We start from the raw sequence: 24,200 nt of genomic DNA on the forward strand, positions 1-24,200 counted from the left end.
ATTAAAATCATCTTTCCAGCTTGAATTTCAATGATGCATTGGGGCAACGATTTTGTGCGAAACATCTTCACCCTTAAATAAAGATTTTTTTAATTCCTTACCTGTGTGCTAATTAGATATCACCTTGTTTTCACATTAAACAGACTTCCACATGAGAAAGCAGCAAGGATGCAGTGGCGTTAATGTTTCCTGGTGTCAACCTGTATTATTTCAGTAGATATTGAAATGAGGATGCATCTTGCTGCCTTTCCAATGAAGCAAGTTTAATTTAGTAATAGGTGAAAAACCATCCCTACAAATATGTTAATCAGATACTTGGCTTTGTGGACACTTTTCAGAGAACAAATTCGTTAGCATAAAAATAAAGCCAGAAAATGAAGAGCTGTTTAATCACTCAATTGGATTTTTCTGCCAGCATATTTCTTTTTCTCTGCAACCCACTGCTAAATTGTGCTTCCTAGCTGTTTTTATAAAATCACTGAATCAAATCTAACTCTGATTACATCAGAGAAGGCCAGGTACGCTACACCATAACAGGGGGTTTGAAATTTTGACTTGTCTACTTAAAGATCACCAAAATCTGATAACAAGGTCAATTATGTCCCTGGGTGGGATTGAACCACCAACCCTTTGGTTAATAACCAAACACACTAACCGATTGCGCCACAGAGACACTTTGCGAAAGTCCATACTGACAAAGGCTAATAAGCATTCATCTAGAACGTTTCCTAGAAAAACTTTAAAAAGTCAATAATCTGGAGAGTTTTTGTAAGATGTTTCTTCCATCAACCAACGAAGAAACACATTGGTACTTTCCCATGATGAGTGAGTGCTTCAGGATCTCTTGCACTTACATGTGCAGCAGAGTACTGTAATGAAAGCATGCTGGGTTCATAACCCAGAGGTAGGCAGATTGAAACTATCCTTTGCTATATGCATTTTTTTTTGTTAATTAAAGTAATCCAAAACTGGGATTGATATTTTTGCTCTTTTATTTTTACTTAAAGTACAATAACTTTTACCATTTTAATTTGTTTTAATAGTATATTGACAGTATTGTTTTCTTTCAAAAATCCACTTAATTTTCATTACCCTATTATTAAAATGGTAATTGACAAAAACAAACTACATTGTCACCAGAAGAGCAATACAAAATGTACAAGTGATATATTAAAATCATCTTTCCAGCTTGAATTTCAATGATGCATTGGGGCAACAATTTTGTGAGAAACATCTTCACCCTTAAATAAAGATTTTCTTAATTCCTTACCTGTGTGCTAATTAGATATCACCTTGTTTTCACATTAAACAGACTTCCACATGAGAAAGCAGCAAGGATGCAGTGGCGTTAATGTTTCCTGGTGTCAACCTGTATTATTTCAGTAGATATTGAAATGAGGATGCATCTTGCTGCCTTTCCAATGAAGCAAGTTTAATTTAGTAATAGGTGAAAAACCATCCCTACAAAGATGTTAATCAGATACTTGGCTTTGTGGACACTTTTCAGAGAACAAATTTGTTAGCATAAAAATAAAGCCAGAAAATGAAGAGCTGTTTAATCACTCAATTGGATTTTTTTGCCAGCATATTTCTTTTTCTCTGCAAACCACTGCTAAATTGTGCTTCCTAGCTGTTTTTATAAAATCACTGAATCAAATCTAACTCTGATTACATCAGAGAAGGCCAGGTACCCTACACCATAACAGGGGTTTTTGAAATTTTGACTTGTCTACTTAAAGATCACCAAAATCTGATAACAAGGTCAATTACGTCCCTGGGTGGGATTGAACCACTAACCTTTTGGTTAATAGCCGTACACACTAACTGATTGCGCCACAGCGACACTTTGCAAAAGTATATACTGACAAAGGCTAATAAGCATTCATCTAGAACGTTTCCTAGAAAAACTTTAAATAGTCAATAATCTGGAGAGTTTTTGTAAGATGTTTCTTCCATCAACCAATGAAGAAACACATTGGTATTTTCCCATGATGAGTGAGTGCTTCAGGATCTCTTGCAATTACATGTGCAGCAGAGTACTGTAATGGAAGCATGCTGGGTCCATAACCCAGAGGTAGGCAGATTGAAACTATCCTCTGCTATATGCATTTTTTTGTTGTTAATTAAAGTAAACAAAAACTGGGATTGATATTTTTGCTCTTTTATTTTTACTTAAAGTACAATAACTTTTACCATTTTAATTTGTTTTAATAGTATATTGACAGTATTGTTTTCTTTCAAAAATCCACTTAATTTTCTTTACCCAATTATTAAAATGGTAATTGACAAAAACAAACTACATTGTCACCAGAAGAGCAATACAAAATGTACAAGTGATATATTAAAATCATCTTTCCAGCTTGAATTTCAATGATGCATTGGGGCAACGATTTTGTGAGAAACATCTTCACCCTTAAATAAAGATTTTCTTAATTCCTTACCTGTGTGCTAATTAGATATCACCTTGTTTTCACATTAAACAGACTTCCACATGAGAAAGCAGCAAGGATGCAGTGGCGTTAATGTTTCCTGGTGTCAACCTGTATTATTTCAGTAGATATTGAAATGAGGATGCATCTTGCTGCCTTTCCAATGAAGCAAGTTTAATTTAGTAATAGGTGAAAAACCATCCCTACAAAGATGTTAATCCGATACTTGGCTTTTTGGACACTTTTCAGAGAACACATTTGTTAGCATAAAAATAAAGCCAGAAAATGAAGAGCTGTTTAATCACTCAATTGGATTTTTCTGCCAGCATATTTCTTTTTCTCTGCAACCTGGGCGGAGAATCATGTAAGCGCACTGTCAGCAGTGTTCATTCCGGGAGTGGACAACTGGGAAGCAGACTTCCTCAGCAGACACGACCTACATCCAGGAGAGTGGGGACTCCATCAGGAAGTCTTCGCACAGATTGCAAGTCGGTGGGGACTGTTCCAGATAGACATGATGGCGTCCCGCCTCAACAAAAAGCTACAGAGGTATTGCACCAGGTCAAGAGACCCTCAGGCAGTAGCTGTTTAAACAGCTCTTCATTTTCTGATTTTATGTTTATGCTAACAAATTTGCTCTCTGAAAAGTGTCCACAAAGCCAAGTCTCTGATTAACATATTTGTAGGGATGGTTTTTCACCTATTACTAAATTAAACTTGCTTCATTGGAAAGGCAGCAAGATGCATCCTCATTTCAATATCTACTGAAATAATACAGGTTGACACCAGGAAACATTAACGCCACTGCATCCTTGCTGCTTTCTCATGTGGAAGTCTGTTTAATGTGAAAACAAGGTGATATCTAATTAGCACACAGGTAAGGAATAAAGAAAATCTTTATTTAAGGGTGAAGATGTTTCTCACAAAATCGTTGCCCCAATGCATCATTGAAATTCAAGCTGGAAAGATGATTTTAATATATCACTTGTACATTTTGTATTGCTCTTCTGGTGACAATGTAGTTTGTTTTTGTCAATTACCATTTTAATAATCGGGTAAAGAAAATTAATTGGATTTTTGAAAGAAAACAACACTGTCAATATACTATTAAAACAAATTAAAATGGTAAAAGTTATTGTACTTTAAGTAAAAATAAAAGCTAAAATATCAATCCCAGTTTTGGATTACTTTAATGAACAAAAAAAAAATGCATATAGCAAAGGATAGTTTCAATCTGCCTACCTCTGGGTTATGGGCCCAGCATGCTTCCATTGCAGTACTCTGCTGCACATGTAAGTGCAAGAGATCCTGAAGCACTCACTCATCATGGGAAAGTACCAATGTGTTTCTTCATTGATTGCTGGAAGAAACATCTTACAAAAACTCTCCAGATTATTGACTTTTTAAAGTTTTTCTAGGAATCGTTCTAGATGAATGCTTATTAGCCTTTGTCAGTATGTACTTTTGCAAAGTTTCGCTGTGGCGCAATCAGTTAGTGTGTACGGCTATTAACCAAAAGGTTGGTGGTTCAATCCCACCCAGGGACGTAATTGAACTTGTAATCAGATTTTGTTGATCTTTAAGTAGACAAGTCAAAATTTCGAAAACCCCTGTTATGGTGTAGGGTACCTGGCCTTCTCTGATGTAATCAGAGTTAGATTTGATTCATACTGTTAACTGGGTAGTATATCACAAGTTATACGGTGTGATTGGTGTGGCTGGTATGAATCTTGACCTTGGATTAACAAAAATCCTTTCCTCGAACTGTCTGTCTCCTCTGGGCACAGTTTCTCTAACTGAGGTATGGAGGAGGGGCATAGAGGGAGGAGCCAGTGCACACCCAGATCTAAAGTCTTTCTTAAAGTGCCCATGTCTGCTGCGGAGCCCGTCTATCCCCCATGGTCCTTACGGAGTCCCCATCATCCTCTACGGACTACGAGAAAAAAAAATTACCGGTAGGTTTAAAATGTTATTTTTTTCTCTGCAACCCACTGCTAAATTGTGCTTCCTAGCTGTTTTTTATAAAATCACTTAATTAAATCTAACTCTGATTACGTCAGAGAAGGCCAGGTACCCTACACCATAAGAGGGGGTTTGAAATTTTGACTTGTCTACTTAAAGATCACCAAAATCTGATGACAAGGTCAATTACATCCCTGGGTGGGATTGAACCACCAACCTTTTGGTTAATAGCCCATGTAAGTGCAAGAAATCCTGAAGCACTCACTCATCATGGGAAAGTACCAATGTGTTTCTTACAAAAATTCTCCAGATTATTGACTTTTTAAAGTTTTTCTAGGAAACGTTCTAGATGAATGATTATTAGCCTTTGTCAGTATTGACTTTTGCAAGGTGTCTCTGTGGCGCAATCGGTTAGCATGTTTGGCTATTAACCAAAAGGTTGGTGGTTCAATCCCACCCAGGGATGTAATTGACCTTGTAATCAGATTTTGGTGATCTTTAAGTAGACAAGTCAAAATTTCAAAAACCCCCCTTATGGTGTAGGGTACCTGGCCTTCTCTGATGTAATCAGAGTTAGATTTGATTAAGTGATTTTATAAAAAAACAGCTAGGAAGCACAATTTAGCAGTGGGTTGCAGAGAAAAAAAATATGCTGGCAGAAAAGTCCAATTGAGTGATTAAACAGCTCTTCATTTTCTGATTTTATGTTTATGCTAACAAATTTGCTCTCTGAAAAGTGTCCACAAAGCCAAGTCTCTGATTAACACCTTTGTAGGAATGGTTTTTCACCTATTACTGAAATAAACTTGCTTCATTGGAAAGGCATCAAAGATGCATCCTCATTTCAATGTCTACTGAAATAATACAGGTTGACACCAGGAAACGTCACTGCATCCTTGCTGCTTCCTCACGGGGAAGTCTGTTTAATGTGAAAACAAGGTGATATCTAATCAGCACACAGGTAAGGAATTAAGAAAATCTTTCTTTGTGGGTGAAGATGTTTCTCACAAATTGTTGTCCCAAGGCATCATTGAAATTCAAGATGGAAGATGATTTTCATATATCACTTGTACATTTTGCATTGCTCTTCTGGTGACAATGTAGTTTGTTTTTGTCAATTACCATTTCAGTAATAGGGTAAAGAAAATTAAGTGGATTTTTTAAAGAAAACAATGCTGTCAATATACTATTAAAACAAATTAAAATGATAAAAGTTATTGTACTTTAAGTAAAAATAAAAGAGCCAAAATATCAATCCCAGTTTTTGATTACTTTAATTATAAAAAAAAAAATGCACATAGCAGAGGATAGTTTCGATCAATCGACCTCTGGGTTATGGGCCCAGCATGCTTCCATTGCACTACTCTGCTGCTCATGGAAGTGTAAGAGATCCTGAAGACTAAATTGATTAAAGGCCTAAAAGTACTGGACTATAAGGAAAGACTTACTAGGCTGAATATTTATACACTAGAAAAGAGGTGCCTAAGAGGAGATATTATTAATATCTTCAAATATGTAAAGATACATAACAAAGAGTTATCAGAGGAATTATTTATTAAAAGAACACGTGGTCACTCGCTGCGACTGGAGGAAAGTTCAGAACGCAATGGAGGAAAGGTTTCTTCACTGTTAGGGCAATCAGGATGTGGAATTCCCTGCCAGGGAAGGTGGTAATGGCGGACTCTGTAATTGGATTTAAAAAAGGAATGGATACATTTCTGAATGAAAAAGCTATCCAAGGTTATAATACTTAAAATATCAACATGGTTAATCCGGGGGTAACATGAGTTATAGTAGCTAACTAGTCATAAAACATTATTCAGCAAGTATGTAGAATCATCACAACTTAAAACAGGTTGAACACGATGGGCAATTTGCCTCTATTCAACCTCAAAAACTATGTTACTATATTACTATGTTATTGTAGTATACAGAACACCACAATGCAATGAGCAGTGATAGTGAGCACTGATGAGGATACTAGAACTGACACTGAGCAGCAAGATGCAGCACTGGACTATTAGTAATGTACTGTAGTATGCTGAGCACCACAATGCAGCACAAGACAATGAGCAGTGATACTGAGCACTGATGAGGATACTACTGAGAACTGACACTGAGCAGGAGAGACACACTACTAGTATTACTGAGCAGCAATAAGTAACCACTGATACTGAGCACTGATATTGAGATTTCCACTGAGAGAACATAGCCACGTCCTCTCCGCTCTCTCTTCAATGCACGAGTAAAAATGGCAGCAACGCGCAGCTCTTTATATGGAATCCGAATCTCGCGAGAATCCGACAGCGGGATGATGACATTTTCCCTTGTTCAGGTTTTCCGAGTCAGGCGGGAACAACCGAGCCTGCCTCGGACCAGTGTAAACCACGTGGAGTTCGTGGGGAATTCGGTTCTCGGAGAACCGAACCCGCTCCTCTCTACCTTATACCCATCAATTTTTTTATTTTCAATCTAAGCCCCTGCAGTTTTCTGTAAGCATCTGCTTCGCTATGATGATCAACAAGTCACAAGGGCAAACACTCAGGGTTTGAGGCGTAGATCTTAGGACCAGCTGCTACAAGCATGGCAGAGGTGTCACTATCACTGGTGACACACAGAGAGGTGGCGAGGGAGATTGTAATGCAGTGCGCGCAGATAAGCAGCGCAATGGTAAAAAGGAGGCATGGTTTCATAGGTAGGGGCGTGGCCTGGTGGCCTGAATCTACATTTTGTTGCTCCGGGTGTCCCGGGGGTTGGGGGCTGCACCCGGGGACTAGTGTGTGAGCTGTGCTGGCTCCTGCACAGTGACAGGGCATGGCCACCCAGCATGACGCCTCCCTTCTTGACCATGCTGTAATTGCAGTCGCACTGCAGTTCAGCGTGATCATAAAAAATGGTGTAGGCTCCTGCTGGTGCAGACTGTATGTGCGCGCAGGAAGCCGCCACCATTTTTGTGATCACAGCGGCTGAATGTGATGTCATACAGCCGCTGTGACCACGCCCCCTGTGTCTCCTCCGTTGCAGACCCCATTTTGAAGCCTTGCCCCCGCACCGCTCCATCCCTGACTTGGAAATGGAGTGTTGCTGACCCACCTCTCCCCCCCTTCCCCACCCCGATTGACAGGCAGAGGCGATCACATTCTCTGCGGGGTGCCGCAGAAAATGCAGGCACATGCGTATGCTCTTAGCAATTTTTGCAGTTGGATCGCTTATTGTGATTGCAATCCAACCTGAATCAGGCCCTATTACCTATCACAATGCGCTGCGGGCAGTACAAAATTGGGTTAATATAGGAGAAAAACCCCCAGACCTGTGCTCCTTAACTGTACCTGGTGGCTAGTGGAGCGGCTGCCCAGTAATCAGTGTCCACCGCAGTGCGCACACGGCCCACCCCCTACGGCCTCGCTCCCCTTCATCAGCGGCCTCGTGATCCGGAAGGGTGGTGTGTGTGTGACTGACCTTAGGATGAAACCGGAGCCTCCGCTGCAGTGACCCAGCAACCAGGGCACGGGAGTATATAGCGCCGCTGGGAGTGATGAAGCTGCAGTAAAGATGTCTATTAGACCTAGCCTGCTGCAGCCCTTGTAGATTCTCATAAAACAAGTTCTTCTTTTCTTGTCAAAATTAATAGCTAAGAATAGGCTGCCTGAGGCAGGCCCCTGTTAATTGGCCTGCTACTGAAGGCACCAACTACAAACTGAGCTCCCTGTTCATGGAAGCGGGGTTATAGAGGAGAATGCACTGAGCTTCTTGGGAACAGTCAAAAGCTTTGAGCCGGTTGGTGCCTCAGATCAAGATCCTACTCTACACCCCAATGTGAATCCTTGTGGAGTCCAGTGTACCCCACAGAAGAAATTAATGTGTCACACCCATTGGCAGCAACCTTAGAATAGCTGCTGACGGGCACAATTGAGAAAGGAAGGGGGGGGGACATTTGAATCCAGCACATAGATGCAATTCAAATATGTAATTTGTACCTTCCTATTTTAAAATATAATGGATGAACCTCACCCTGTGAGAACAATCTTCATGATCAAGAGATCTAATATGTAAAATAAGTATGAGTTGGGATAGGGCTGGGGAGGGTGGCAGCTCGGGCAGCCCCTCCCCCGTCAAGTTAAGGAGATTCAACTGAGGAAGCACAAGGGAACTCTCGTCTGGGGACAACAACTGCAGGGAGACCACATCTTTTCAGATGAACATGGGATGGCGGAAGGCTGCCTAATACTGAAGCACCATCAAATATCAAACCATATCCAACAACTAGTAACAGCATTCCTGGGGGAAGGTCTGCAGCAGACGGATTTGCATACGGTGATGTCATCCAAGCAGTGGGCCAAAGTTGGCTGGAACCCTCATCTGCATATAAAAAGAGAAAAGGGGCATGCAGGGCATGGCGGCCTTTTGCAGTGCTTGGATGACCCCTAGTTCGCATTAAACACCCCCACCCTCCTTTGGTGTGGGGCTCATGTTGGCCATGCCCCATCCCCTGAAGCATTCATGCTGATTTCTTGCAGCAGCTGGGCACTGTAACAGCTCCAGAGCTGCTCTGTAAGGCAAGTAAAAGGGTGTGGGCCCTGCAGCACCACCTGTAGTTCGCATTGTGCGTTGGAAGGCACAAAGTAAGCAGACGGGAGGAGAAGTCAGGATAGTACACAAGGGCATCCTTTTCTCTTAGTCCGTAGAGGATGCTGGGGTCACATTAAGAACCATGGGGTATAGACGGGATCCGCAAGAGACATGGGCACTTTAAGACTTTCAAAGGGTGTGAACTGGCTCCTCCCTCTATGCCCCTCCTCCAGACTCCAGTTATAGGAACTGTGCCCAGGGAGACGGACATTTCGAGGAAAGGATTTATTGTTAAACTAAGGTGAGCATCTTACCAGCTCACACCTTAAGCATGCCGCAGAACGTGGCATTCAACAGAACACAAGCCAACGGCATGAACAATTGCAGCAAAAAGCTGACCAGAACCGTAACACAACATGTGTATAACCACAAGTAATAACTGCAGACACAGTATGGACTGGGACGGGTGCCCAGCATCCTCTACGTACTAAGAGAAAAGGATTTACCGGTAGGTATTAAAATCCTATTTTCTCATACGACCTAGAGGATGCTGGGGTCACATTAAGAACCATGGGGTTATACCAAAGCTCTTGAACGGGTGGGAGAGTGCGTACGACTCTGCAGCACCGAATGACCCAACTTGAGGTTATCATCAGCCAAGGTATCAAACTTGTAAAACTTAGCAAAAGTGTTTACTAAATAGCTGCTCGGCAAAGTTGCAATGCCGAGACTCCCCGACCAGCTGCCCAGGATGAACCCACCTTTCTAGTAGAATGGGTCTTCACCTAATTCAGTAACGGCAATCCTGCCGTGGAATGAGCATGCTGAATTTTACCACAGATCCAGCGCATAATGGTCTGCATGGAAGCAGGACACCCAATCATGTTGGGAGCATACAGGACAAACAGAGCCTCTGTTTTCCTAATCTGAACCGTTCTGGTGACATAAATTTTCAAAGTTCTGACCACAGCCAGAGACTTTGACTCAACGAAGGTGTCAGTGGCCAAAGGCACCATGTGGAAAGATGAACCACCTTCGGCAGAAATTGTTGACGTGTCCTCAATTCTGCTCTATCTTCATGAAAGATCAAATAAAGGCTCTTGTGATACTGCATGGTTTGTACTGTTTTCCATGTGCTCCCAGATCTTTCAAGCAAGTAGCATGGTCAAGAAAGTTCTGTTTGAAAAGAAACAAACATTTACTGTCATTGTTATGCAAATAAACTTACATTAAAGCTAACAAGAAAGCACACTCGTTCTGTCTTTAAACTGATAAAAGAAACCCCAATAATATGGGGCATGCAAAAATTGAGATAAAACTCAGTTTTGCTCCTCTCCACGGAAATCTTTAATAAAAGGCGAAATATTTGTTAGTTCTGAAGAGAAACCAGAGCATGACCAAGATTCCACCTGTCGCCTGAGTGCCATGCCAGCAGTTCTCATTCAGCTCAAAGTGAGCACCCAATTTGAATGAAAGAAAGCAGATTTCTCACCAGGCTTCCCCTTGCTATAAACATGGTTTGTACTCTTTTCCATGTGCTCCCAGATCTTTCAAACAATTAGTGTGGTCAAGAAAGTTCTGTTTGAAAAGAAACAAACATTTACTGTCATTTCTATGCAAATGAGCTTACATTAAAGCACACTCGTTCTATCTTTAAACCAATAAAATAAAACCCCAATAAGATGGGGCATGCAAAAATTGAGATAAAACTCAGTTTTGCTCCTCTCCACGGAAATCTTTAGTAAAAGGCGAAAGATTTGTTCGTTCTGAAGAGAAACCACAGCATGACCAAGATTCTACCTGTCGCCTGAGTGCCATGCCAGCAGTCCTCATTCAGCTCAAAGTGAGCACCCAATTTGAAAGAAAGAAAGCAGATTTCTCACCAGGCTTCCCCTTGCTATAAACATGGTTTGTACTCTTTTCCATGTGCTCCCAGATCTTTCAAGCAATTAGTATAGTCAAGAAAGTTCTGTTTGAAAAGAAACAAACATTTACTGTCATTTCTACGCAAATGAGCTTACATTAAAGCACACTCGTTCTATCTTTAAACTGATAAAAGAAACCCCAATAAGACGGGGCATGCAAAAATTGAGATAAAACTCAGTTTTGCTCCTCTCCACGGAAATCTTTAGTAAAAGGCAAAAGATTTGTTCGTTCTGAAGAACTAGCACAAGGGAACTCTCAAAAGAAGAACAAGGCTCTGAAACAAAGAAATCTGACTTTTACCAGAGCTGACCAGAGGAAAACACAAACACAGTCCCCCACTACCACAAATAAAGCAGTCGAGTTTCCCACATTTGGGGAAATCACAGGGGTCAGCATACCCAGAATGCAATGAATGAACCTCACCCTGGGAGAATAATCCTTATGACCATGGTATCTCCTATGCAAAATAAGTATGATTTGGGATAGAGCTGGGGAGGGCCGCTGCTCAGGCACATCTCTGTCAAGTTAAGGAGATTCAACTGAGGCAGCACAAGGGAACTCTCATCTGGGGACAACAACTGCAGGGAGAACACATATTTTCAGATGAACATGGGAGGGCAGAAGGCTGCCTAATACTGAAGCACCCCCAAACAACAAACCAAATGCAACAACTAGTGCAAGCATTCCTGGGGGAAGGCCTGCCGCAGATGGATTTGCATATGGTGATGTCATCCAAGCAGTGGGTCAAAGTTGGCTTCAACCCTCGTCTGCATATGAAAACAGAAAAGGGGCGTGCAGGGCATGGTGGCCTTTTGCGGCGCTTGTCTGACCCCTAGTTTGCATTAAACACCTCCACCCTCCTTCGGTGTGGGGCTCATGTTGGCTATGCCCCAGCCCCTGAAGCATTCAAGCTGATTTTTCTCCCAAACGAAAGACACTAGAATGAAAATTTTAAAGCCTCCTGTTAGTGCTTCATCTACACGTTATAGCCCTGAATTTTCCAATGCCTATCTCTTTGCAAAAGAGAGATATCGGCAAGGAAAAGCTGTATTGTACCTTTGCATTTTTCTCCCAAACGAAAGACACTAGAATGAAAATTTTAAAGCCTCCTGTTAGTGCTTCATCTACACGTTATAGCCCTGAATTTTCCAATGCCTAGCTCTTTGCAAAAGAGAGATATTGGCAAGGAAAAGCTGTATTGTACCTTTGCATTTTTCTCCCAAACGAAAGACACTAGAATGAAAATTTTAAAGTCTACTGTTAGAGCTTCATCTACACGTTATAGCCCTGAATTTTCCAATGCCTAGCTCTTTGCAAAAGAGAGATATCGGCAAGGAAAAGCTGTATTGTACCTTTGCATTTTTCTCCCAAACGAAAGACACTAGAATGAAAATTTTAAAGCCTCCTGTTAGTGCTTCATATACACGTTATAGCCCTGAATTTTCCAATGCCTATCTCTTTGCAAAAGAGAGATATCGACAAGGAAAAGCTGTATTGTACCTTTGCATTTTTCTCCCAAACGAAGGACATTAGAATGAAAATTTTAAAGCCTCCTATTAGAGCTTCATCTACACGTTATAGCCCTGAATTTTCCAATGCCTAGCTCTTTGCAAAAGAGAGATATCGGCAAGGAAAAGCTGTATTGTACCTTTGCATTTTTCTCCCAAACGAAAGACACTAGAATGAAAATTTTAAAGCCTCCTGTTAGTGCTTCATCTACACGTTATAGCCCTGAATTTTCCAATGCCTATCTCTTTGCAAAAGAGAGATATCGGCAAGGAAAAGCTGTATTGTACCTTTGCATTTTTCTCCCAAACGAAGGACACTAGAATGAAAATTTTAAAGCCTCCTATTAGTGCTTCATCTACACGTTATAGCCCTGAATTTTCCAATGCCTATCTCTTTGCAAAAGAGAGATATCGGCAAGGAAAAGCTGTATTGTACCTTTGCATTTTTCTCCCAAACGAAGGACACTAGAATGAAAATTTTAAAGCCTCCTGTTAGTGCTTCATCTATACGTTATAGCCCTGAATTTTCAAATGCCTATCTCTTTGCAAAAGAGAGATATCGGCAAGGAAAAGCTGTATTGTACCTTTGCATTTTTCTCCCAAACGAAAGACACTAGAATGAAAATTTTAAAGCCTCCTGTTAGTGCTTCATCTACACGTTATAGCCCTGAATTTTCCAATGCCTATCTCTTTGCAAAAGAGAGATATCGGCAAGGAAAAGCTGTATTGTACCTTTGCATTTTTCTCCCAAACGAAGGACACTAGAATGAAAATGTAAAAGCCTCCTGTTAGTGCTTCATCTACACGGTATAGCCCTGAATTTTCCAATGCCTAGCTCTTTGCAAAAGAGAGATATTGGCAAGGAAAAGCTGTATTGTACCTTTGCATTTTTCTCCCAAACGAAGGACACTAGAATGAAAATTTTAAAGCCTCCTGTTAGTGCTTCATCTACACGTTATAGCCCTGAATTTTCCAATGCCTATCTCTTTGCAAAAGAGAGATATCGGCAAGGAAAAACTGTATTGTACCTTTGCATTTTTCTCCCAAACGAAAGACACTAGAATGAAAATTTTAAAGCCTCCTGTTAGTGCTTCATCTACACGTTATAGCCCTGAATTTTCCAATGCCTAGCTCTTTGCAAAAGAGAGATATCGGCAAGGAAAAGCTGTATTGTACCTTTGCATTTTTCTCCCAAACGAAGGACACTAGAATGAAAATGTAAAAGCCTCCTGTTAGTGCTTCATCTACACGGTATAGCCCTGAATTTTCCAATGCCTATCTCTTTGCAAAAGAGAGATATCGGCAAGGAAAAGCTGCATTGTACTTTTGCATTTTTCTCCCAAACGAAAGACACTAGAATGAAATTTTTAAAGCCTACTGTTAGTGCTTCATCTACACGTTATAGCCCTGTATTTTCCAATGCCTATCTCTTTGCAAAAGAGAGATATCGGCAAGGAAAAGCTGCATTGTACTTTTGCATTTTTCTCCCAAACGAAAGACACTAGAATGAAAATTTTAAAGCCTCCTGTTAGTGCTTCATCTACACGTTATAGCCCTGAATTTTCCAATGCCTAGCTCTTTGCAAAAGAGAGATATTGGCAAGGAAAAGCTGTATTGTACCTTTGCATTTTTCTCCCAAACGAAAGACACTAGAATGAAAATTTTAAAGCCTCCTGTTAGTGCTTCATCTACACGTTATAGCCCTGAATTTTCCAATGCCTAGCTCTTTGCAAAAGAGAGATATTGGCAAGGAAAAGCTGTATTGTACCTTTGCATTTTTCTCCCAAACGAAAGACACTAGAATGAAAATTTTAAAGCCTCCTGTTAGTGCTTCATCTACACGTTATAGCCCTGAATTTGTCCAATGCCTATCTCTTTGCAAAAGAGAGATATCGGCAAGGAAAAGCTGTATTGTACCTTTGCATTTTTCTCCCAAACGAAGGACACTAGAATGAAAATTTTAAAGCCTCCTGTTAGTGCTTCATCTACACGTTATAGCCCTGAATTTTCCAATGCCTATCTCTTTGCAAAAGAGAGATATCGGCAAGGAAAAGCTGTATTGTACCTTTGCATTTTTCTCCCAAACGAAAGACACTAGAATGAAAATTTTAAAGCCTCCTGTTAGTGCTTCATCTACATGTTATAGCCCTGAATTTTCCAATGCCTATCTCTTTGCAAAAGAGAGATATCGGCAAGGAAAAGCTGTATTGTACCTTTGCATTTTTCTCCCAAACGAAGGACATTAGAATGAAAATTTTAAAGCCTCCTATTAGTGCTTCATCTACACGTTATAGCCCTGAATTTTCCAATGCCTATCTCTTTGCAAAAGAGAGATATCGGCAAGGAAAAGCTGCATTGTACTTTTGCATTTTTCTCCCAAACGAAAGACACTAGAATGAAATTTTTAAAGCCTACTGTTAGTGCTTCATCTACACGTTATAGCCCTGCATTTTCCAATGCCTATCTCTTTGCAAAAGAGAGATATCGGCAAGGAAAAGCTGCATTGTACTTTTGCATTTTTCTCCCAAACGAAAGACACTAGAATGAAAATTTTAAAGCCTCCTGTTAGTGCTTCATCTACACGTTATAGCCCTGAATTTTCCAATGCCTAGCTCTTTGCAAAAGAGAGATATTGGCAAGGAAAAGCTGTATTGTACCTTTGCATTTTTCTCCCAAACGAAAGACACTAGAATGAAAATTTTAAAGCCTCCTGTTAGTGCTTCATCTACACGTTATAGCCCTGAATTTTCCAATGCCTATCTCTTTTCAAAAGAGAGATATCGGCAAGGAAAAACTGTATTGTACCTTTGCATTTTTCTCCCAAACGAAGGACACTAGAATGAAAATTTAAAAGCCTCCTGTTAGTGCTTCATCTACACGTTATAGCCCTGCATTTTCCAATGCCTATCTCTTTGCAAAAGAGAGATATCGGCAAGGAAAAGCAGCATTGTACCTTTGCATTTTTCTCCCAAACGAAAGACACTAGAATGAAAATTGTAAAGCCTCCTGTTAGTGCTTCATCTACACGTTATAGCCCTGCATTTTCCAATGCCTAGCTCTTTGCAAAAGAGAGATATTGGCAAGGAAAAGCTGTATTGTACCTTTGCATTTTTCTCCCAAACGAAAGACACTAGAATGAAAATTTTAAAGCCTCCTGTTAGTGCTTCATCTACATGTTATAGCCCTGCATTTTCCAATGCCTATCTCTTTGCAAAAGAGAGATATCGGCAAGGAAAAGCAGCATTGTACTTTTGCATTTTTCTCCCAAACGAAAGACACTAGAATGAAAATTTTAAAGCCTCCTATTAGTGCTTCATCTACACGTTATAGCCCTGAATTTTCCAATGCCTAGCTCTTTGCAAAAGAGAGATATCGGCAAGGAAAAGCTGTATTGTACCTTTGCATTTTTCTCCCAAACGAAAGACACTAGAATGAAAATTTTAAAGCCTCCTGTTAGTGCTTCATCTACACGTTATAGCCCTGAATTTTCCAATGCCTATCTCTTTGCAAAAGAGAGATATCGGCAAGGAAAAGCTGTATTGTACCTTTGCATGTTTCTCCCAAACGAAGGACACTAGAATGAAAATTTTAAAGCCTCCTATTAGTGCTTCATCTACACGTTATAGCCCTGAATTTTCCAATGCCTATCTCTTTGCAAAAGAGAGATATCGGCAAGGAAAAGCTGTATTGTACCTTTGCATGTTTCTCCCAAACGAAGGACACTAGAATGAAAATTTTAAAGCCTCCTATTAGTGCTTCATCTACACGTTATAGCCCTGAATTTTCCAATGCCTATCTCTTTGCAAAAGAGAGATATCGGCAAGGAAAAGCAGCATTGTACTTTTGCATTTTTCTCCCAAACGAAAGACACTAGAATGAAAATTTTAAAGCCTCCTGTTAGTGCTTTATCTACACGTTATAGCCCTGAATTTTCCAATGCCTAGCTCTTTGCAAAAGAGAGATATTGGCAAGGAAAAGCTGTATTGTACCTTTGCATTTTTCTCCCAAACGAAAGACACTAGAATGAAAATTTTAAAGTCTACTGTTAGTGCTTCATCTACACGTTATAGCCCTGAATTTTCCAATGCCTAGCTCTTTGCAAAAGAGAGATATCGGCAAGGAAAAGCTGTATTGTACCTTTGCATTTTTCTCCCAAACGAAAGACACTAGAATGAAAATTTTAAAGCCTCCTGTTAGTGCTTCATCTACACGTTATAGCCCTGAATTTTCCAATGCCTATTTCTTTGCAAAAGAGAGATATCGGCAAGGAAAAGCTGTATTGTACCTTTGCATTTTTCTCCCAAACGAAGGACACTAGAATGAAAATTTTAAAGCCTCCTATTAGTGCTTCATCTACACGTTATAGCCCTGAATTTTCCAATGCCTATCTCTTTGCAAAAGAGAGATATCGGCAAGGAAAAGCTGTATTGTACCTTTGCATTTTTCTCCCAAACGAAGGACACTAGAATGAAAATTTTAAAGCCTCCTTTTAGTGCTTCATCTACACGTTATAGCCCTGAATTTTCCAATGCCTATCTCTTAGCAAAAGAGAGATATCGGCAAGGAAAAGCTGTATTGTACCTTTGCATTTTTCTCCCAAACGAAAGACACTAGAATGAAAATTTTAAAGCCTCCTGTTAGTGCTTCATATACACGTTATAGCCCTGAATTTTCCAATGCCTATCTCTTTGCAAAAGAGAGATATCGGCAAGGAAAAGCTGCATTGTACTTTTACATTTTTCTCCCAAACGAAAGACACTAGAATGAAAATTTTAAAGCCTCCTGTTAGTGCTTCATCTACACGTTATAGCCCTGAATTTTCCAATGCCTATCTCTTTGCAAAAGAGAGATATCGGCAAGGAAAAGCTGCATTGTACTTTTACATTTTTCTCCCAAACGAAAGACACTAGAATGAAAATTTTAAAGCCTCCTTTTAGTGCTTCATCTACACGTAATAGCCCTGAATTTTCCAATGCCTATCTCTTTGCAAAAGAGAGATATCGGCAAGGAAATGCTGTATTGTACCTTTGCATTTTTCTCCCAAACGAAAGACACTAGAATGAAAATTTTAAAGCCTCCTGTTAGTGCTTCATCTACACGTTATAGCCCTGAATTTTCCAATGCCTAGCTCTTTGCAAAAGAGAGATATTGGCAAGGAAAAGCTGTATTGTACCTTTGCATTTTTCTCCCAAACGAAAGACACTAGAATGAAAATTTTAAAGCCTCCTGTTAGTGCTTCATCTACACGTTATAGCCCTGAATTTTCCAATGCCTATCTCTTTGCAAAAGAGAGATATCGGCAAGGAAAAGCTGCATTGTACTTTTACATTTTTCTCCCAAACGAAAGACACTAGAATGAAAATTTTAAAGCCTCCTTTTAGTGCTTCATCTACACGTAATAGCCCTGAATTTTCCAATGCCTATCTCTTTGCAAAAGAGAGATATCGGCAAGGAAATGCTGTATTGTACCTTTGCATTTTTCTCCCAAACGAAAGACACTAGAATGAAAATTTTAAAGCCTCCTGTTATTGCTTCATCTACACGTTATAGCCCTGAATTTTCCAATGCCTAGCTCTTTGCAAAAGAGAGATATTGGCAAGGAAAAGCTGTATTGTACCTTTGCATTTTTCTCCCAAACGAAAGACACTAGAATGAAAATTTTAAAGCCTCCTGTTAGTGCTTCATATACACGTTATAGCCCTGAATTTTCCAATGCCTATCTCTTTGCAAAAGAGAGATATCGGCAAGGAAAAGCTGCATTGTACTTTTACATTTTTCTCCCAAACGAAAGACACTAGAATGAAAATTTTAAAGCCTCCTGTTAGTGCTTCATCTACACGTTATAGCCCTGAATTTTCCAATGCATATCTCTTTGCAAAAGAGAGATATCGGCAAGGAAAAGCTGCATTGTACTTTTACATTTTTCTCCCAAACGAAAGACACTAGAATGAAAATTTTAAAGCCTCCTTTTAGTGCTTCATCTACACGTAATACCCCTGAATTTTCCAATGCCTATCTCTTTGCAAAAGAGAGATATCGGCAAGGAAATGCTGTATTGTACCTTTGCATTTTTCTCCCAAACGAAAGACACTAGAATGAAAATTTTAAAGCCTCCTGTTAGTGCTTCATCTACACGTTATAGCCCTGAATTTTCCAATGCCTATCTCTTTGCAAAAGAGAGATATCGGCAAGGAAAAGCTGTATTGTACCTTTGCATTTTTCTCCCAAACGAAGGACACTAGAATGAAAATTTTAAAGCCTCCTGTTAGTGCTTCATCTACACGTTATAGCCCTGAATTTTCCAATGCCTATTTCTTTGCAAAAGAGAGATATCGGCAAGGAAAAGCTGTATTGTACCTTTGCATTTTTCTCCCAAACGAAGGACACTAGAATGAAAATTTTAAAGCCTCCTATTAGTGCTTCATCTACACGTTATAGCCCTGAATTTTCCAATGCCTATCTCTTTGCAAAAGAGAGATATCGGCAAGGAAAAGCTGTATTGTACCTTTGCATTTTTCTCCCAAACGAAGGACACTAGAATGAAAATTTTAAAGCCTCCTTTTAGTGCTTCATCTACACGTTATAGCCCTGAATTTTCCAATGCCTATCTCTTAGCAAAAGAGAGATATCGGCAAGGAAAAGCTGTATTGTACCTTTGCATTTTTCTCCCAAACGAAAGACACTAGAATGAAAATTTTAAAGCCTCCTGTTAGTGCTTCATATACACGTTATAGCCCTGAATTTTCCAATGCCTATCTCTTTGCAAAAGAGAGATATCGGCAAGGAAAAGCTGCATTGTACTTTTACATTTTTCTCCCAAACGAAAGACACTAGAATGAAAATTTTAAAGCCTCCTGTTAGTGCTTCATCTACACGTTATAGCCCTGAATTTTCCAATGCCTATCTCTTTGCAAAAGAGAGATATCGGCAAGGAAAAGCTGCATTGTACTTTTACATTTTTCTCCCAAACGAAAGACACTAGAATGAAAATTTTAAAGCCTCCTTTTAGTGCTTCATCTACACGTAATAGCCCTGAATTTTCCAATGCCTATCTCTTTGCAAAAGAGAGATATCGGCAAGGAAATGCTGTATTGTACCTTTGCATTTTTCTCCCAAACGAAAGACACTAGAATGAAAATTTTAAAGCCTCCTGTTAGTGCTTCATCTACACGTTATAGCCCTGAATTTTCCAATGCCTAGCTCTTTGCAAAAGAGAGATATTGGCAAGGAAAAGCTGTATTGTACCTTTGCATTTTTCTCCCAAACGAAAGACACTAGAATGAAAATTTTAAAGCCTCCTGTTAGTGCTTCATCTACACGTTATAGCCCTGAATTTTCCAATGCCTATCTCTTTGCAAAAGAGAGATATCGGCAAGGAAAAGCTGCATTGTACTTTTACATTTTTCTCCCAAACGAAAGACACTAGAATGAAAATTTTAAAGCCTCCTTTTAGTGCTTCATCTACACGTAATAGCCCTGAATTTTCCAATGCCTATCTCTTTGCAAAAGAGAGATATCGGCAAGGAAATGCTGTATTGTACCTTTGCATTTTTCTCCCAAACGAAAGACACTAGAATGAAAATTTTAAAGCCTCCTGTTATTGCTTCATCTACACGTTATAGCCCTGAATTTTCCAATGCCTAGCTCTTTGCAAAAGAGAGATATTGGCAAGGAAAAGCTGTATTGTACCTTTGCATTTTTCTCCCAAACGAAAGACACTAGAATGAAAATTTTAAAGCCTCCTGTTAGTGCTTCATATACACGTTATAGCCCTGAATTTTCCAATGCCTATCTCTTTGCAAAAGAGAGATATCGGCAAGGAAAAGCTGCATTGTACTTTTACATTTTTCTCCCAAACGAAAGACACTAGAATGAAAATTTTAAAGCCTCCTGTTAGTGCTTCATCTACACGTTATAGCCCTGAATTTTCCAATGCATATCTCTTTGCAAAAGAGAGATATCGGCAAGGAAAAGCTGCATTGTACTTTTACATTTTTCTCCCAAACGAAAGACACTAGAATGAAAATTTTAAAGCCTCCTTTTAGTGCTTCATCTACACGTAATACCCCTGAATTTTCCAATGCCTATCTCTTTGCAAAAGAGAGATATCGGCAAGGAAATGCTGTATTGTACCTTTGCATTTTTCTCCCAAACGAAAGACACTAGAATGAAAATTTTAAAGCCTCCTGTTAGTGCTTCATCTACACGTTATAGCCCTGAATTTTCCAATGCCTATCTCTTTGCAAAAGAGAGATATCGGCAAGGAAAAGCTGTATTGTACCTTTGCATTTTTCTCCCAAACGAAGGACACTAGAATGAAAATTTTAAAGCCTCCTTTTAGTGCTTCATCTACACGTTATAGCCCTGAATTTTCCAATGCCTATCTCTTAGCAAAAGAGAGATATCGGCAAGGAAAAGCTGTATTGTACCTTTGCATTTTTCTCCCAAACGAAAGACACTAGAATGAAAATTTTAAAGCCTCCTGTTAGTGCTTCATATACACGTTATAGCCCTGAATTTTCCAATGCCTATCTCTTTGCAAAAGAGAGATATCGGCAAGGAAAAGCTGCATTGTACTTTTGCATTTTTCTCCCAAACGAAAGACACTAGAATGAAAATTTTAAAGCCTCCTGTTTGTGCTTCATCTACACGTTATAGCCCTGAATTTTCCAATGCCTATCTCTTTGCAAAAGAGAGATATCGGCAAGGAAAAGCTGCATTGTACTTTTACATTTTTCTCCCAAACGAAAGACACTAGAATGAAAATTTTAAAGCCTCCTTTTAGTGCTTCATCTACACGTAATAGCCCTGAATTTTCCAATGCCTATCTCTTTGCAAAAGAGAGATATCGGCAAGGAAATGCTGTATTGTACCTTTGCATTTTTCTCCCAAACGAAAGACACTAGAATGAAAATTTTAAAGCCTCCTGTTAGTGCTTCATCTACACGTTATAGCCCTGAATTTTCCAATGCCTATCTCTTTGCAAAAGAGAGATATCGGCAAGGAAAAACTGTATTGTACCTTTGCATTTTTCTCCCAAACGAAAGACACTAGAATGAAAAATTTAAAGCCTCCTGTTAGTGCTTCATCTACACGTTATAGCCCTGAATTTTCCAATGCCTATCTCTTTGCAAAAGAGAGATATCGGCAAGGAAAAGCTGTATTGTACCTTTGCATTTTTCTCCCAAACGAAAGACACTAGAATGAAATTTTTAAAGCCTACTGTTAGTGCTTCATCTACACGTTATAGCCCTGCATTTTCCAATGCCTATCTCTTTGCAAAAGAGAGATATCGGCAAGGAAAAGCTGTATTGTACCTTTGCATTTTTCTCCCAAACGAAAGACACTAGAATGAAATTTTTAAAGCCTACTGTTAGTGCTTCATCTACACGTTATAGCCCTGCATTTTCCAATGCCTATCTCTTTGCAAAAGAGAGATATCGGCAAGGAAAAGCTGCATTGTACTTTTGCATTTTTCTCCCAAACGAAAGACACTAGAATGAAAATTTTAAAGCCTCCTGTTAGTGCTTCATCTACACGTTATAGCCCTGAATTTTCCAATGCCTAGCTCTTTGCAAAAGAGAGATATTGGTAAGGAAAAGCTGTATTGTACCTTTGCATTTTTCTCCCAAACGAAAGACACTAGAATGAAAATTTTAAAGCCTCCTGTTAGTGCTTCATCTACACGTTATAGCCCTGAATTTTCCAATGCCTATCTCTTTTCAAAAGAGAGATATCGGCAAGGAAAAACTGTATTGTACCTTTGCATTTTTCTCCCAAACGAAGGACACTAGAATGAAAATTTAAAAGCCTCCTGTTAGTGCTTCATCTACACGTTATAGCCCTGCATTTTCCAATGCCTATCTCTTTGCAAAAGAGAGATATCGGCAAGGAAAAACTGTATTGTACCTTTGCATTTTTCTCCCAAACGAAGGACACTAGAATGAAAATTTAAAAGCCTCCTGTTAGTGCTTCATCTACACGTTATAGCCCTGCATTTTCCAATGCCTATCTCTTTGCAAAAGAGAGACAACGGCAAGGAAAAGCAGCATTGTACCTTTGCATTTTTCTCCCAAACGAAAGACACTAGAATGAAAATTGTAAAGCCTCCTGTTAGTGCTTCATCTACACGTTATAGCCCTGCATTTTCCAATGCCTAGCTCTTTGCAAAAGAGAGATATTGGCAAGGAAAAGCTGTATTGTACCTTTGCATTTTTCTCCCAAACGAAAGACACTAGAATGAAAATGTTAAAGCCTCCTGTTAGTGCTTCATCTGCACGTTATAGCCCTGCATTTTCCAATGCCTATCTCTTTGCAAAAGAGAGATATCGGCAAGGAAAAGCAGCATTGTACTTTTGCATTTTTCTCCCAAACGAAAGACACTAGAATGAAAATTTTAAAGCCTCCTGTTAGTGCTTCATCTACATGTTATAGCCCTGCATTTTCCAATGCCTATCTCTTTGCAAAAGAGAGATATCGGCAAGGAAAAGCAGCATTGTACTTTTGCATTTTTCTCCCAAACGAAAGACACTAGAATGAAAATTTTAAAGCCTCCTGTTAGTGCTTCATCTACACGTTATAGCCCTGAATTTTCCAATGCCTATCTCTTTGCAAAAGAGAGATATCGGCAAGGAAAAGCAGCATTGTACTTTTGCATTTTTCTCCCAAACGAAAGACACTAGAATGAAAATTTTAAAGCCTCCTGTTAGTGCTTCATCTACACGTTATAGCCCTGAATTTTCCAATGCCTAGCTCTTTGCAAAAGAGAGATATTGGCAAGGAAAAGCTGTATTGTACCTTTGCATTTTTCTCCCAAACGAAAGACACTAGAATGAAAATTTTAAAGCCTCCTGTTAGTGCTTCATCTACACGTTATAGCCCTGAATTTTCCAATGCCTATCTCTTTGCAAAAGAGAGATATCGGCAAGGAAAAGCTGTAATGTACCTTTGCATTTTTCTCCCAAACGAAGGACACTAGAATGAAAATTTTAAAGCCTCCTGTTAGTGCTTCATCTACACGTTATAGCCCTGAATTTTCCAATGCCTATCTCTTTGCAAAAGAGAGATATCGGCAAGGAAAAGCTGTATTGTACCTTTGCATTTTTCTCCCAAACGAAAGACACTAGAATGAAATTTTTAAAGCCTCCTGTTAGTGCTTCATCTAAACGTTATAGCCCTGAATTTTCCAATGCCTATCTCTTTGCAAAAGAGAGATATCGGCAAGGAAAAACTGTATTGTACCTTTGCATTTTTCTCCCAAACGAAAGACACTAGAATGAAAATTTTAAAGCCTCCTGTTAGTGCTTCATCTACACGTTATAGCCCTGAATTTTCCAATGCCTAGCTCTTTGCAAAAGAGAGATATTGGCAAGGAAAAGCTGTATTGTACCTTTGCAGTTTTCTCCCAAACGAAAGACACTAGAATGAAAATTTTAAAGTCTGCTGTTAGTGCTTCATCTACACGTTATAGCCCTGAATTTTCCAATGCCTAGCTCTTTGCAAAAGAGAGATATCGGCAAGGAAAAGCTGTATTGTACCTTTGCATTTTTCTCCCAAACGAAAGACACTAGAATGAAAATTTTAAAGCCTCCTGTTAGTGCTTCATCTACACGTTATAGCCCTGAATTTTCCAATGCCTATCTCTTTGCAAAAGAGAGATATCGGCAAGGAAAAGCTGTATTGTACCTTTGCATTTTTCTCCCAAACGAAGGACACTAGAATGAAAATTTTAAAGCCTCCTGTTAGTGCTTCATCTACACGTTATAGCCCTGAATTTTCCAATGCCTATCTCTTAGCAAAAGAGAGA

General features: G+C 39.5%; 6 non-coding genes across 6 annotated transcripts; 1 reads left to right on the top strand and 5 right to left on the bottom strand.

The window, feature by feature from the left end:
- Positions 1-599: 599 nt before the first annotated feature.
- On the bottom strand, positions 600-673 carry TRNAN-AUU (transfer RNA asparagine (anticodon AUU)). Its single transcript has one exon. It is a non-coding gene; the product is annotated as a tRNA-Asn (tRNA).
- Positions 674-4,783: 4,110 nt separating this feature from the next.
- Positions 4,784-4,857, top strand: TRNAN-AUU (transfer RNA asparagine (anticodon AUU)). The gene has a single exon. It is a non-coding gene; the product is annotated as a tRNA-Asn (tRNA).
- A 5,382-nt stretch (positions 4,858-10,239) lies between these two features.
- LOC134998734 (U5 spliceosomal RNA) lies at positions 10,240-10,355 on the bottom strand. The gene has a single exon (XR_010200905.1). It is a non-coding gene; the product is annotated as a U5 spliceosomal RNA (small nuclear RNA).
- Positions 10,356-10,630: 275 nt separating this feature from the next.
- On the bottom strand, positions 10,631-10,746 carry LOC134998701 (U5 spliceosomal RNA). The gene has a single exon (XR_010200872.1). It is a non-coding gene; the product is annotated as a U5 spliceosomal RNA (small nuclear RNA).
- Positions 10,747-11,020: 274 nt separating this feature from the next.
- LOC134998745 (U5 spliceosomal RNA) lies at positions 11,021-11,137 on the bottom strand. The gene has a single exon (XR_010200916.1). It is a non-coding gene; the product is annotated as a U5 spliceosomal RNA (small nuclear RNA).
- Positions 11,138-11,196: 59 nt separating this feature from the next.
- Positions 11,197-11,360, bottom strand: LOC134999068 (U1 spliceosomal RNA). The gene has a single exon (XR_010201229.1). It is a non-coding gene; the product is annotated as a U1 spliceosomal RNA (small nuclear RNA).
- Between the last annotated feature and the right edge of the window lie 12,840 nt (positions 11,361-24,200).

The sequence above is a fragment of the Pseudophryne corroboree genome, unplaced genomic scaffold, assembly GCF_028390025.1.
Source record: "Pseudophryne corroboree isolate aPseCor3 unplaced genomic scaffold, aPseCor3.hap2 scaffold_149, whole genome shotgun sequence".
Classification (NCBI taxonomy): domain Eukaryota; kingdom Metazoa; phylum Chordata; class Amphibia; order Anura; family Myobatrachidae; genus Pseudophryne; species Pseudophryne corroboree.